This window comes from Schistocerca serialis, chromosome 12, assembly GCF_023864345.2.
Source record: "Schistocerca serialis cubense isolate TAMUIC-IGC-003099 chromosome 12, iqSchSeri2.2, whole genome shotgun sequence".
Taxonomy (NCBI): Eukaryota; Metazoa; Arthropoda; class Insecta; order Orthoptera; family Acrididae; genus Schistocerca; species Schistocerca serialis.
This window is the reverse complement of record NC_064649.1, coordinates 114,733,324-114,745,549: the sequence shown is the minus strand read 5'-3', so window position 1 is coordinate 114,745,549 and position 12,226 is coordinate 114,733,324. Positions and strand designations below refer to the sequence as shown.

The window sequence follows — 12,226 nt, the reverse complement described above, 5'->3', positions numbered from 1 at the left end:
GACTTGTACAAGAAGCTGGTTGCCAGAGGTTGCCCCCACCCCACCAGCGTTCCTGTTTTACTTCACCATCTTGATAAATATAACTAACTCACAGATTATTTCAAAGCCACTGGCATCTAAATTAAATTTATGAGCTGCTGGGGTCTTCATTTTTACATTGCACTGGCGGAGTTCATAATTGGGTGTGTAATTTTGCATTTCAATTTACGTACAGATCTCCATTTGTACATAACGTTTTCATTACTGCTCTCTTGTGCATTTTATGTCACTGTTCTCCAGGTGTTGTTCATACTGTTGGTTGTATTGTGTTTGTCATTTTGGGTTTTTCTGTCCATATGCTACATTTTTCATGTTATATGATGTTATTTGCTGTTTTGTTCTTCAGCTGCTGTTTTATTTTTTGTATGTTGTACAGTCTTTGCCCTTTCATGTTTTCAAAAATTGGTCTGATTGTCTCTAAGCACTATGGGACTTAATATCTGAGGTCATCAGCCTCTAGGCGTAGAGCTACTTAAACCTAACTAACCTAAGGACATCACACACATACATGCCCGAGGCAGGATTCGAACCTCCGACCATAGCAGCACCGTGGTTCCAGACTGAAGCGCCTACCAGACTGAAGCGCCTAGAACCGCTCAGCCACAGTGGCCAGCTTTTCATGTTTTCTCTTTTACGCTAAGAGCATATGCATGTTTGTCATAATGTTGCTATATGGTGCTGTTTGTCTAACTGCGCTTTTGTTTTACCTTAGGAGTGTGTTAGGATACTAATTTCATTATTTTTTGCTATTTCACTTTCTGTGATTGTTTTTTCTTGGCACTTTGTAAGTGTTGTTGGCTGTGTGGTCCTTGCTCAGGTCAAATTTAAAAGTCATCCTGACAGTTTTCTTTGGCTTTGAAGGACTTTCAATTTGAATTCGTGCAACAGGTACAAACTGTTAGTCGATGGTATTATGGGGACATGTTGCGACCCTCGTTAGCAAACATGAGAAGGAAACGGCCTGAAATGTGGCGAGACAATTCATGGCTCTTGCATCGCGATAATGCACCCACACATTCATGTACATCTACATCTACATCTACATGATTACTCTGCAATTCATATTTAAGTGCTTGGCAGAGGGTTCTTCGAACCACAATCATACTATCTCCCTACCATTCCACTCCCGAACAGCGCGCGGGAAAAACGAGCACCTAAACCTGTCTGTTCGAACTCTGATTTCTCTTATTTTATTTTGATGATCATTCCTACCTATGTAGGTTGCGCTCAACAAAATGTTTTCGCATTCGGAAGAGAAAGTTGGTGACTGAAATTTCGTAAATAGATCTCGCCGCGACGAAAAACGTCTTTGCTTTCATGACTTCCATCCCAACTCGCGTATCATATCTGCCACACTCTCTCCCCTATTACGTGATAATACGAAACGAGGTGCCCTTTCTTGCACCCTTTCGATATCCTCCGTCAATCCCACCTGGTAAGGATCCCACACCGCGCAGCAATATTATAACACAGGACGAACGAGTGTAGTGTAAGCTGTCTCTTTAGTAGACTTGTTGTATCTTCTAAGTGTCCTGCCAATGAAACGCAAACTTTGGCTCGGCTTCCCCACAATATTATCTAATGTGGTCTTTCCAACTGAAGTTGTTCGTAATTTTAACACCCAGGTACTTAGTTGAATTGACAGCCTTGAGAATTGTACTATTTATCGAGTAATCGAATTCCAATTGATTCCTTTTGGAAATCATGTGTATCACCTCACACATTTCATTATTTAGCGTCAACTGCCACCTGCCGCACCATACAGCAATCTTTTCTAAATCGCTTTGCAACTGATACTGGTCTTCGGATGACCTTACTAGATGGTAAATTACAGCATCATCTGCGAACAACCTAAGAGGACTGCTCAGATTGTCATCTAGGTCATTTATATAGATCAAGAACAGCAGAGGTCCCAGAACGCTTCCCTGGGGAACACCTGATATCACTTCAATTTTACTCGATGATTTGCCGTCTATTACTACGAACTGCGACCTTCCTGACAGGAAATCACGAATCCAGTCGCACAACTGAGACGATACCCCATAGGCCCGCAGCTTGTTTAGAAGTCGCTTGTGAGGAATAGCGTCAAAAGCTTTCTGGAAATCTAGAAATACGGAATCAACTTGAGATCCCCTGTCGATAGCGGCCATTACTTCGTGCGAATAAAGAGCTAGCTGCGTTGCACAAGAAGGATGTTTGCTGAAACCATGCTGATTACGTATCAATAGATCGTTCCCTTCGAGGTGATTCATAATGTTTGAATACAGTATATGCTCCAAAACCCTACCGCAAACTGACGTCAATGATATAGGTCTGTAGTTCGATGGATTACTCCTACTACCCTTCTTAAACACTGGTGCAACCTGCGCAATTTTCCAATCTGTAGGTACAGATGTATCGATGAGCGAGCGGTTGTATACGATTGCTAAGTAGGGAGCTATTGTATCACCGTAAGCTGAAAGGAACCTAATCGGTGCATGGCTATTGCACAAAAACGGATCCTCTGATCCTCTGTATGCTCCAGACCTGGCCCCTGAAGACCATTTTTTTATTTCGCAACTTGAAAACCCCCTTGGGAGGACGAAGATTTGCAACTATAGACGAGATAAAAGAAAATTCACAGACGTCACTTTGCGCGATCCGGCAAGAGGTGTACCAGTACTGCATCCGGAAGTCGAAACGGCGTTGCGAAAGAGAGTATTTCTAAGGAGACCACACAGAATAATGGAAAGGTAAGTGCAGAAAAATGTTGTGCATAAAGCTCCGGAATTTTTTGAACAGAGCTGGTAGAGTGAATCAGCCACGCGGCACTGAGTGTTTAGAGCGCCGGTACGTTTGGCTCCTGTGGCGTTTCGACCCGCGCGCTCCTCCTCAGGTGTGGCCGGCCGCGGCCGGGGCGCTGGTGCTGGCGGCGGCCGCGGCGGCGCTGGCGGCGTGCGACGGCGCTGGGGCCACCCCTGCGGGCGGCTGCCCCTGCTTCGTGTTCGGCTGCCTGGCGGACTGCTCGCGCGTCGCGTCCCCCCTGGCGGTGCCCCCCTGCGTGCCCCCCGGCGTCGCGACGCTGCGCCTGTCGTGGCGCGCCGCCCCCCTCGTCGCGCTGCCCGCGGACGCCCTCTCCAGGACGCCGCTGCTGAGGCGCGTCGAGGCGCGGGCGGTCGCCGACCTCGCCACCGTCGACGAGAGCGTCTTCTCCGTCACTCCCCACCTGGAGTACCTGCAGCTCACAGGGAGCAAGGTACGTACAGTTCCCACTTCTGCTCTTCCATGTTCTGACAAGAGGAGAGAGCTGTCACTAGCCTGAGGCTGCGCTTTCAGTATTATGCTTGTCGCCTCATCTCACAATGAGACGTCCCCAATGGTGTGATTGACTTCTTGAAACTACACTCCTGGAAATTGAAATAAGAACACCGTGAATTCATTGTCCCAGGAAGGGGAAACTTTATTGACACATTCCTGGGGTCAGATACATCACATGATCACACTGACAGAACCACAGGCACATAGACACAGGCAACAGAGCATGCACAATGTCGGCACTAGTACAGTGTATATCCACCTTTCGCAGCAATGCAGGCTGCTATTCTCCCATGGAGACGATTGTAGAGATGCTGGATGTAGTCCCGTGGAACGGCTTGCCATGCCATTTCCACCTGGCGCCTCAGTTGGACCAGCGTTCGTGCTGGACGTGCGGACCGCGTGAGACGACGCTTCATCCAGTCCCAAACATGCTCAATGGGGGACAGATCCGGAGATCTTGCTGGCCAGAGTAGTTCACTTACACCTTCTAGAGCACGTTGGGTGGCACGGGATACATGCGGACGTGCATTGTCCTGTTGGAACAGCAAGTTCCCTCGCCGGTCTAGGAATGGTAGAACGATGAGTTCGATGACGGTTTGGATGTACCGTGCACTATTCAGTGTCCCCTCGACGATCACCAGTGGTGTACGGCCAGTGTAGGAGATCGCTCCCCGCACCATGATGCTGGGTGTTGGCCCTGTGTGCCTCGGTCGTATGCAGTCCTGATTGTGGCGCTCACCTGCACGGCGCCAAACACGCATACGACCATCATTGGCACCAAGGCAGAAGCGACTCTCATCGCTGAAGACGACACGTCTCCATTCGTCCCTCCATTCACGCCTGTCGCGACACCACTGGAGGCGGGCTGCACGATGTTGGGGCGTGAGCGGAAGACGGCCTAACGGTGTGCGGGACCGTAGCCCAGCTTCATGGAGACGGTTGCGAATGGTCCTCGCCGATACCCCAGGAGCAACAGTGTCCCTAATTTGCTGGGAAGTGGCGGTGCGGTCCCCTACGGCACTGCGTAGGATCCTACGGTCTTGGCGTGCATCCGTGCGTCGCTGCGGTCCGGTCCCAGGTCAACGGGCACGTGCACCTTCCGCCGACCACTGGCGACAACATCGATGTACTGTGGAGACCTCACGCCCCACGTGTTGAGCAATTCGGCGGTACGTCCACCCGGCCTCCCGCATGCCCACTATACGCCCTCGCTCAAAGTCCGTCAACTGCACATACGGTTCACGTCCACGCTGTCGCGGCATGCTACCAGTGTTAAAGACTGCGATGGAGCTCCGTATGCCACGGCAAACTGGCTGACACTGACGGCGGCGGTGCACAAATGCTGCGCAGCTAGCGCCATTCGACGGCCAACACCGCGGTTCCTGGTGTGTCCGCTGTGCCGTGCGTGTGATCATTGCTTGTACAGCCCTCTCGCAGTGTCCGGAGCAAGTATGGTGGGTCTGACACACCGGTGTCAATGTGTATTTTTTTCCATTTCCAGGAGTGTATGTACACGGTGATGAACACTGAAGATACAAAGAAACTGGTATACCTGCCGAATATCACATAGGGCACCGCCGAGCATGCAGAAGTGCCGCAACACCACGTAGCATGGGACTCGACTAATGTCTGAAGTAGTGCTGGAGGGAACTGACACCATCAATCCTGCAAGGCTGTCCATAAATCCGTAAGAGTACCAGTGGTTGGAGTAAATCCATAGGAGTAGGTGGGGGTGGAAGTCTCTTCTGAACAGGACGTTGCAAGGCATCCCAGGTATACTCAATAATGTTCATGCCTGCGAGTTTGGTGGACAGCAGAAGAGTTTCAACTCTGAAGAGTGTACCTGGAGCCACTTTGTATCAATTCTGGAGGCAATGTCGCATTGCCTTGCTGGAATTTCCCAAGTCCATTGGAATGCACAATGGACATGAATGGACACAGGTGATCTGAAGGATGTCAGTCGTATCTAGACTTATCAGGGATCCCATATCACTTCAACTGCTCACGCCCAACGTCATTACAGAGCTTCCAGCAGTTTCAACACTCCCCTACTAGCATGCAGTGTCCGTGGATTCTTGAGGTTGTTTCTATACCTGTATACGTACATCCATTTGATAGAATTTGAAACGAGACTCGTCCCAACAGAAAACACGTTTCCAGCCATCAACAGTCCAATGTCAGTGTTGACCGGCCAAGGCGAGGCGTAAAGCTTTGTGTCGTGCAGTCATCAAGGGTACACGAGGTGGCCTTCTGCTCCCAAAGCACATATCGATGATCTTTCTTTCGATAGTTCTCACGCTGACACTTGTTGATGGCCCAGCACTGAAAACTGCAGCTGTTTGCGGAAGGGTTGTACATCTGTCACGTTGAAAGATTCTCTTCAGTCGTCGGCGGTCCCGTTCTTGCAGGATCTTTTCCTGAACGCAGCGATTTCAGAGATATGATGTTTTACCTGATTCTTGATATTCACAGTACACTCGTGAAATAGTCGTATGGTAAAATCATCATTTCATCGCTACCTACGATATGCTGTGTCCTGTCGCTCGTCCGCCGACTATAACACCACGTTCAAACTTATTTAAATCTTGATAACTTGCCACTGTATCAGCAGGAACCGCTCCAACAACTGCATGACACTTGTTGTGTTATATAGGCGTTGCCGACCGCAGGGCCGTTTTATATCTGTTTACATATGTCTGTATTTGAATACCCATGCCTATAACAGTTTTTTGGCTCTTCACTGTAGGTTACAATTCCATCACACGCATATCCCTTTATTTGAATACCCATGCCTATACCAGTTTTTTGGCGCTTTAGTGTAGGTTAAAATTCCAAGTATCACACGCTGCAGCCAGTCAGTAAGTGACGAAAAAAATCGAAATTCTGTGTGACACTCAACAGCGTCATAAGAGTTTACTTGTACAGTCTTGTGTTGTCCACTGGATGGCATAACAGCGTCAAATGCACTAAGTTGCGTGTTCCAACCTTGTCCAGTGTTCTAAACTTCTTTTATTTTTAAATCTTTATCAAAATAACTTTGATCATAATTTTTATTCAATTAATTAATGCAAATGTAATCTTTAGTTCCATTCCTTTGTCCCATTATTTTTATCATAATGTCAACTTCGTTTGTTCTCATTTTGTTGCTATCATTCTTTCTCCGCTTGTAGTATTTGTTCATGTGTTTTTTTTATTAATTTCTTTTGTTTTATCACCCTGTTTATTTGTCGACCTAATGGCGTTCATCTATGTCTCATTTTGCACGAATTTCGTTTTACTTATAAACCCATCTTCCACGTAATTTTCATCGGTATTATTTTGTCCCCAGTGCAACAGATATTTAGGTTATATTTTAAATGTTTGTGTGTTGATTATTGTTGGTTTCATACCGTTCCACAAATAAAAATAGATTATTTCATCTTTTGTTTTTAGCAGATAGATCGGAATTTTCAAGTAATTGAATATTATGATAGACAAATATGAAGAAATTTAGTTGGTACTGAGCAAAGAATAATATAAGGAAGAAATGAACAAACGAAAAACTTCATATGGTGATTAAACCGATATGACAAAGGAAAAGAAATTTAAGAAAATTACATTTAAACCAATTAAATGAACAACAATTATGATCGAAGTCATTTCGATGAAGATTTCAAAATAAAGGAAACGTTAGTACGTCTGACGAAATTCGAACCCACTATCTCCTGGAGCAGAAGCTCTTATGTTACCCATTACACCTTGCAACGATACTATTTACTGCACTTTTTAACGCTATTCAGTGTCACACAGAATTCTATTTTTTTTTTAATTTTTAATTTTATTATATTTTTTCTTTGCATCAGGCTGAGTGGCTCCCAGCGTGTTGTACATGGGATCTTAACCCGCATCACTGTATAGATAGTTTCAAAAAGTCGATCGCACCACTACTGTGACACTAACTGAGGGGCAGACAGTACGAATAATCCAAGTGCTTGCTGAAACAAACTGAGTAAGTGACTGCCAAAGTTAAATAGCTGTTTATAAATTATGTGTCGTACTGTCTAAACATCTGATACTTTTTTTCCTAATAGCCAATTAGTCCTTGTATAGTAGTATGCATATAGTTGTCTTGAAAGTAGGATATAAGATAAATATCGAGAAAAGCAAAGCGAGGGAAATGGAATGTAGTTGAACTAAATCAGCTGGTGCTAAGGTAATTAGGTAAAGAAATGACCTGAAAGAAGTAGATGAGTTTTGCTATTTGGACAGAAAAATAACTGATGGTGGCCGAAGAAGAGAGGATATAAAATGTAGACTGGCACTGGCATGAAAACCGTGTCTGAAGAAGCGAAATTTCTTCACTTCGAATACACATTTAAGAGAGGCAGTCTTTTGTGGAATATTTGTATGGAGTGTAGCCGTGAATGGAAGTGAAACATGGATGATAAACAGTTTGGACAAGAAGCGAATAAAAGCTTTTAGAATATGGTGGTACAGGAGAATGCTGAAGATTAAATGGCTGTATCACGTAACTAATAGAAGACTCTGCGGGACAAAAATGTAGGGGAAAACCAAGGAGGAATACAGTAAGCAGTTTCAGAAGGATGTGGGTTGCAGTAGTTATTCAAAAATGAAAAGTCTTGCACGGACTACAGTAGCATGGAGAACGGAATCAAACCAGCCTTGAGACTGAAGATGACAACAACAATAACAACCCAGTTTTAGGTAGTATATATTATAAAAATATATTATATATTATATATATCATATATATACTATAAATACTTATACTACTTGCGTCTTAAGACTTTTTAAACTTGTACTAGTGCAAAAACATTTCATTTGCTGTGTTATGTCTTGAAGACATTTTGGTACAACCCACATGATATACATAGTACAATACATGTCGATTGAAGAACAACAATAAGTCAGTATATATAGCGAAATTCATGTAACAAGCTGAAAAACGATAGATAAATAGTAAATAAAATTAAAATACCGACACGAAAATACATTGGTGCGGCTCCAAAGTGTACAAGAGATTATTCATAGGCACTTTCAATAACCCCCTGACAGTCAGTGTCAGTAGAATCTAAATCACGTCCTTCTACGGTATTTCTTGGAGATAGCCTCCTTGGCAACACGTGTGATGCACATTTTTCAGCCTTTCTTGTCCCCCTCTCTGACCACGCCGTCTTCTTTCTCCGCATCTTCTTCTTCTTACACCCACGGTAACTGCTGCTTGTGAGGGGAATATATTCTTATACAACTCATGATTATGTGGAAGATTGTACTTGTATGTCTTTATAAGATTTTTCCATTTTTCCAATTTTATTGAAAATGCTTCTTGATACAAAGGCTACCGAAGAGATATTGATGGGGCGCTCCTAAAGTCCGCTCCTATGAACTCGAGATCACGGGTTACTGAATATTTGAACTGCAGTATTAGAGGATTTTGTTTGTTAATACAGATACGTCTGATATTCCTGTGTTGTATTGTATTTCCTTCCGTCTCTGTAGCAACTTTCTCCTATGGTGTGACACAGATGGGTTTAGTAGAAATACAGTGTTGTGCTTTCATTTCCACTACGGAAAACATTCTGCTGAGCTGCTTCACTGCTCCTTTCTGTCGTGGGGAACAAACAGATATTTGAAGTGCGTCTGTGCCTTTTCAGAGAGATCAAACATTTTATCACATTCCCTATATATATATATATATATATATATATATATATATATATATATATATATATATATATATATATATACAGGGTGGTCCATTGATCGTGACCGGGCCAAAAATCTCACGAAAGCGTCATACGAAAAAACTACAAAGAAAGAAACTTGTCTAGCTTGGAGGGGGAAACCAGAAGGTGCTATGGTTGTTCCGCTAGATGTCGCTGCCATAGGTCAAACGGATATCAACTGCGTTTTTTTAAATAGGGTTCAAATAGTTCAAATGGCTCTGAGCACTATGGGACTTAACATCTGTGGTCATCAGTCCCCTAGAACTTAGAACTACTTAAACCTAACTAACCTAAGGACATCACACACATCCATGCCTGAGGCAGGATTCGAACCGGCGACCGTAGCAGTCGCGCTGTTCCGGACTGAGCGCCTAGAACAGCTAGACCACCGCGGCCAGCTTAAATACGCAGATGGTCGATGTGGCCGAGCGGTTCTAGGCGCTACAGTCTGGAACCGCGCAGGTTCGAATCCTGCCTCGGGCATGGATGTGTGTGGTGTCCTTAGGTTGGTTAGGTTTAAGTAGTTGTAAGTTCTAGGGGACTGATGACCTCAGATGTTAAGTCCAATAGTGCTCAGAGCCATTTAAAAAGGAACCCCCATTTTTATTACATATTCGTGTAGTACGTAAAGAAAAATGAATGTTTTAGTTGGACCGCTTGTTTCGCTTTGTGATAGATGGCGCTGCAATAGTCACAAACATATGGCTCACAATGTAGACGAACTGTTACTAACAGGTAGGTTTTTTTAAATTAAAATACAGAACATAGGTACGTTTGAACATTTTATATCGTTGTCCCAATGTGATACACGTACCTTTGTGAACTTAGCATTTCTGAGAACGCATGCTGTTACAGCGTGATTACCTGTAAAAAAAATGGTTCACATGGCTCTGAGCACTATGGAACTTAACTTCTGAGGTCATCAGTCCCCTAGAACTTAGAACTACTCAAACCTAACTAACCTAAGGACATCACACACATCCATGGCCGAGGCAGGATTCGAACCCGCGACCGTAGCGGTCACGCGGTTCCAAACTGAAGCGCTTACAACTGCACGGCCACACCGGCCGGCCGATTACCAGTAAATACCACATTAATGCAATAAATGCTCAAAATGATGTCCGTCAATCTCAAGCGTTTGGCAATACGTGTAACGACATTCCTCTCAACAGCGAGTAGTTCGGCTTCCTTAACGTGCTCACATCCATTCACAATGCGCTGACGCATATTGTCGGGCGTTGTCGGTGGATCACGATAGCAGATATCCTTAAAATTTCCCCACGGAAAGAAATGCCGGGACGTTAGATCAGATCCGGTGAACATGCAGGCCAGGGTATGGTGCTTCGACGACGAATTCACCTGTCATGAAATATACTATTCAATACCGCTTCAACCGCGCGCGAGCTATGTGCCGGACATCCATCAAGTTGGAAGTGCATCGCCATTCTGTCATGCAGTGAAACATCTTGTAGTAACATCGGTAGAACATTACGCAGGAAATCGTCATACATTGCACCATTTAGATTGCCATCGATAAAATGGGGGACAGTTAACCTTCCTCCCATAATGGCGCACCATACATTAACCCTCCAAGGTCGCTGATGTTCCACTTGTCGCAGCCATCGTGGATTTTCCGTTGCCGAATAGTGCATATTATGCCGATTTACGTTACCGCTGTTGGTGAATGACGCTTCGTCGCTAAATAGAACGCGTGCAAAAAGTCTGTCATCGTCCCGTAATTTCTCTTGTGCCCAGTGGTAGAACTGTACACGACGTTCAAAGTCGTCGCCATGCAATTCCTGGTGCATAGAAGTATGGTACGGGTGCAATAGATCTTGATGTAGCATTCTCAACACCGACGTTTTTGAGATTCCCGATTCTCGCGCAGTTTGTCTGCTACTGATGTGCGGATTAGCCGCGACAGCAGCTAAAACACCTACTTGGGCATCATCATTTGTTGCAGGTCGTGGTTGACGTTTCGCATGTGGCTGAACACTTCCTGTTTCCTTATATAACGCAACTATCCGGCGAACGGTCCGGACACTTGGATGATGTCGTCCAGGATACCGTTCAGGATACATAGCACACGCCCATTGGGCATTTTTATCACAATAGCCATACATCAACACGATATCGACCTTTTCCGCAATTGGTAAACGGTCAATTTTAACACTGGTAATGTATCACGAAGCACATACCGTCCGCACTGGCGTAATGTTACGTGATACCACGTACTTATACGTTTGTGACTACTACAGTGCCATCTATCACAAAGCGAAAATAGTGGTCCAACTAAAACGTTCATATTTCTTTACGTACTACACGAATATGTAATAAAAATGGGGGTTCCTATTTTAAAAAACACTGTTGATATATGTTTGACCTATGGCAGCGCCATCTGGTTTCCTTCTTCAAATTAGACGAGTTTCGTTCTTTGCAGTTTCTTCGTTTGATGCTTATTTCGTGAGATATTTGGCCTGGTCACTATCAATGGACCACCCTGTGTATACAGGGTGAGTCACCTAACATTACCGCTGGATATATTTCGTAAACCACATCAAATACTGACGAACCGATTCCACAGACCGAACGTGAGGAGAGGGGCTAGCGTAAATGGTTAACACAAACCATACAAAAATGCACGGAAGTGTGTTTTTTAACGCAAACCTACGTTTTTTTAAATGGATCCCCGTTAGTTTTGTTAGCACATCTGAACATATAAACAAATACGTAATCAGTGCCGTTTGTTGCATTGTAAAATGTTAATTACATCCGGAGATATTGTAACCTAAAGTTGACGCTTGAGTACCACTCCTCCGCTGTTCGATCGTGTGTATCGGAGAGCACCGAATTACGTAGTGATCCAAAGGGAACGGTGATGGACCTTAGGTACAGAAGAGACTGGAACAACACATTACGTCCACATGCTAACACCATTTTATTGGTCTTTTTCACTGACGCACATGTACATTACCAAGAGGGGTTAGGTACACGTACACACGTGGTTTCCGTTTTCAATTACGGAGTGGAATAGAGTGTTTCCCGACATGTCAGGCCAATAGATGTTCAATGTGGTGGCCATCATTTGTTGCACACAATTGCAATCTCTGGCGTAATGAATGTCGTACACGCCGCAGTACATCTGGTGTAATGTCGCCGCAGGC

General features: G+C 44.6%; 1 protein-coding gene across 1 annotated transcript in view; it reads left to right on the top strand.

Moving 5' to 3' along the window:
* The first annotated feature begins 3,151 nt into the window (after positions 1 to 3,151).
* Positions 3,152 to 12,226, top strand: part of LOC126428110 (uncharacterized) — a 78,775-nt gene continuing 69,700 nt past the window's right edge. Inside the window, exon 1 of the mRNA XM_050090014.1 lies at positions 3,152 to 3,274. The gene's annotated coding sequence lies outside the window, so the exon portion shown is untranslated. The remainder of the gene's footprint in view (positions 3,275 to 12,226) is intronic.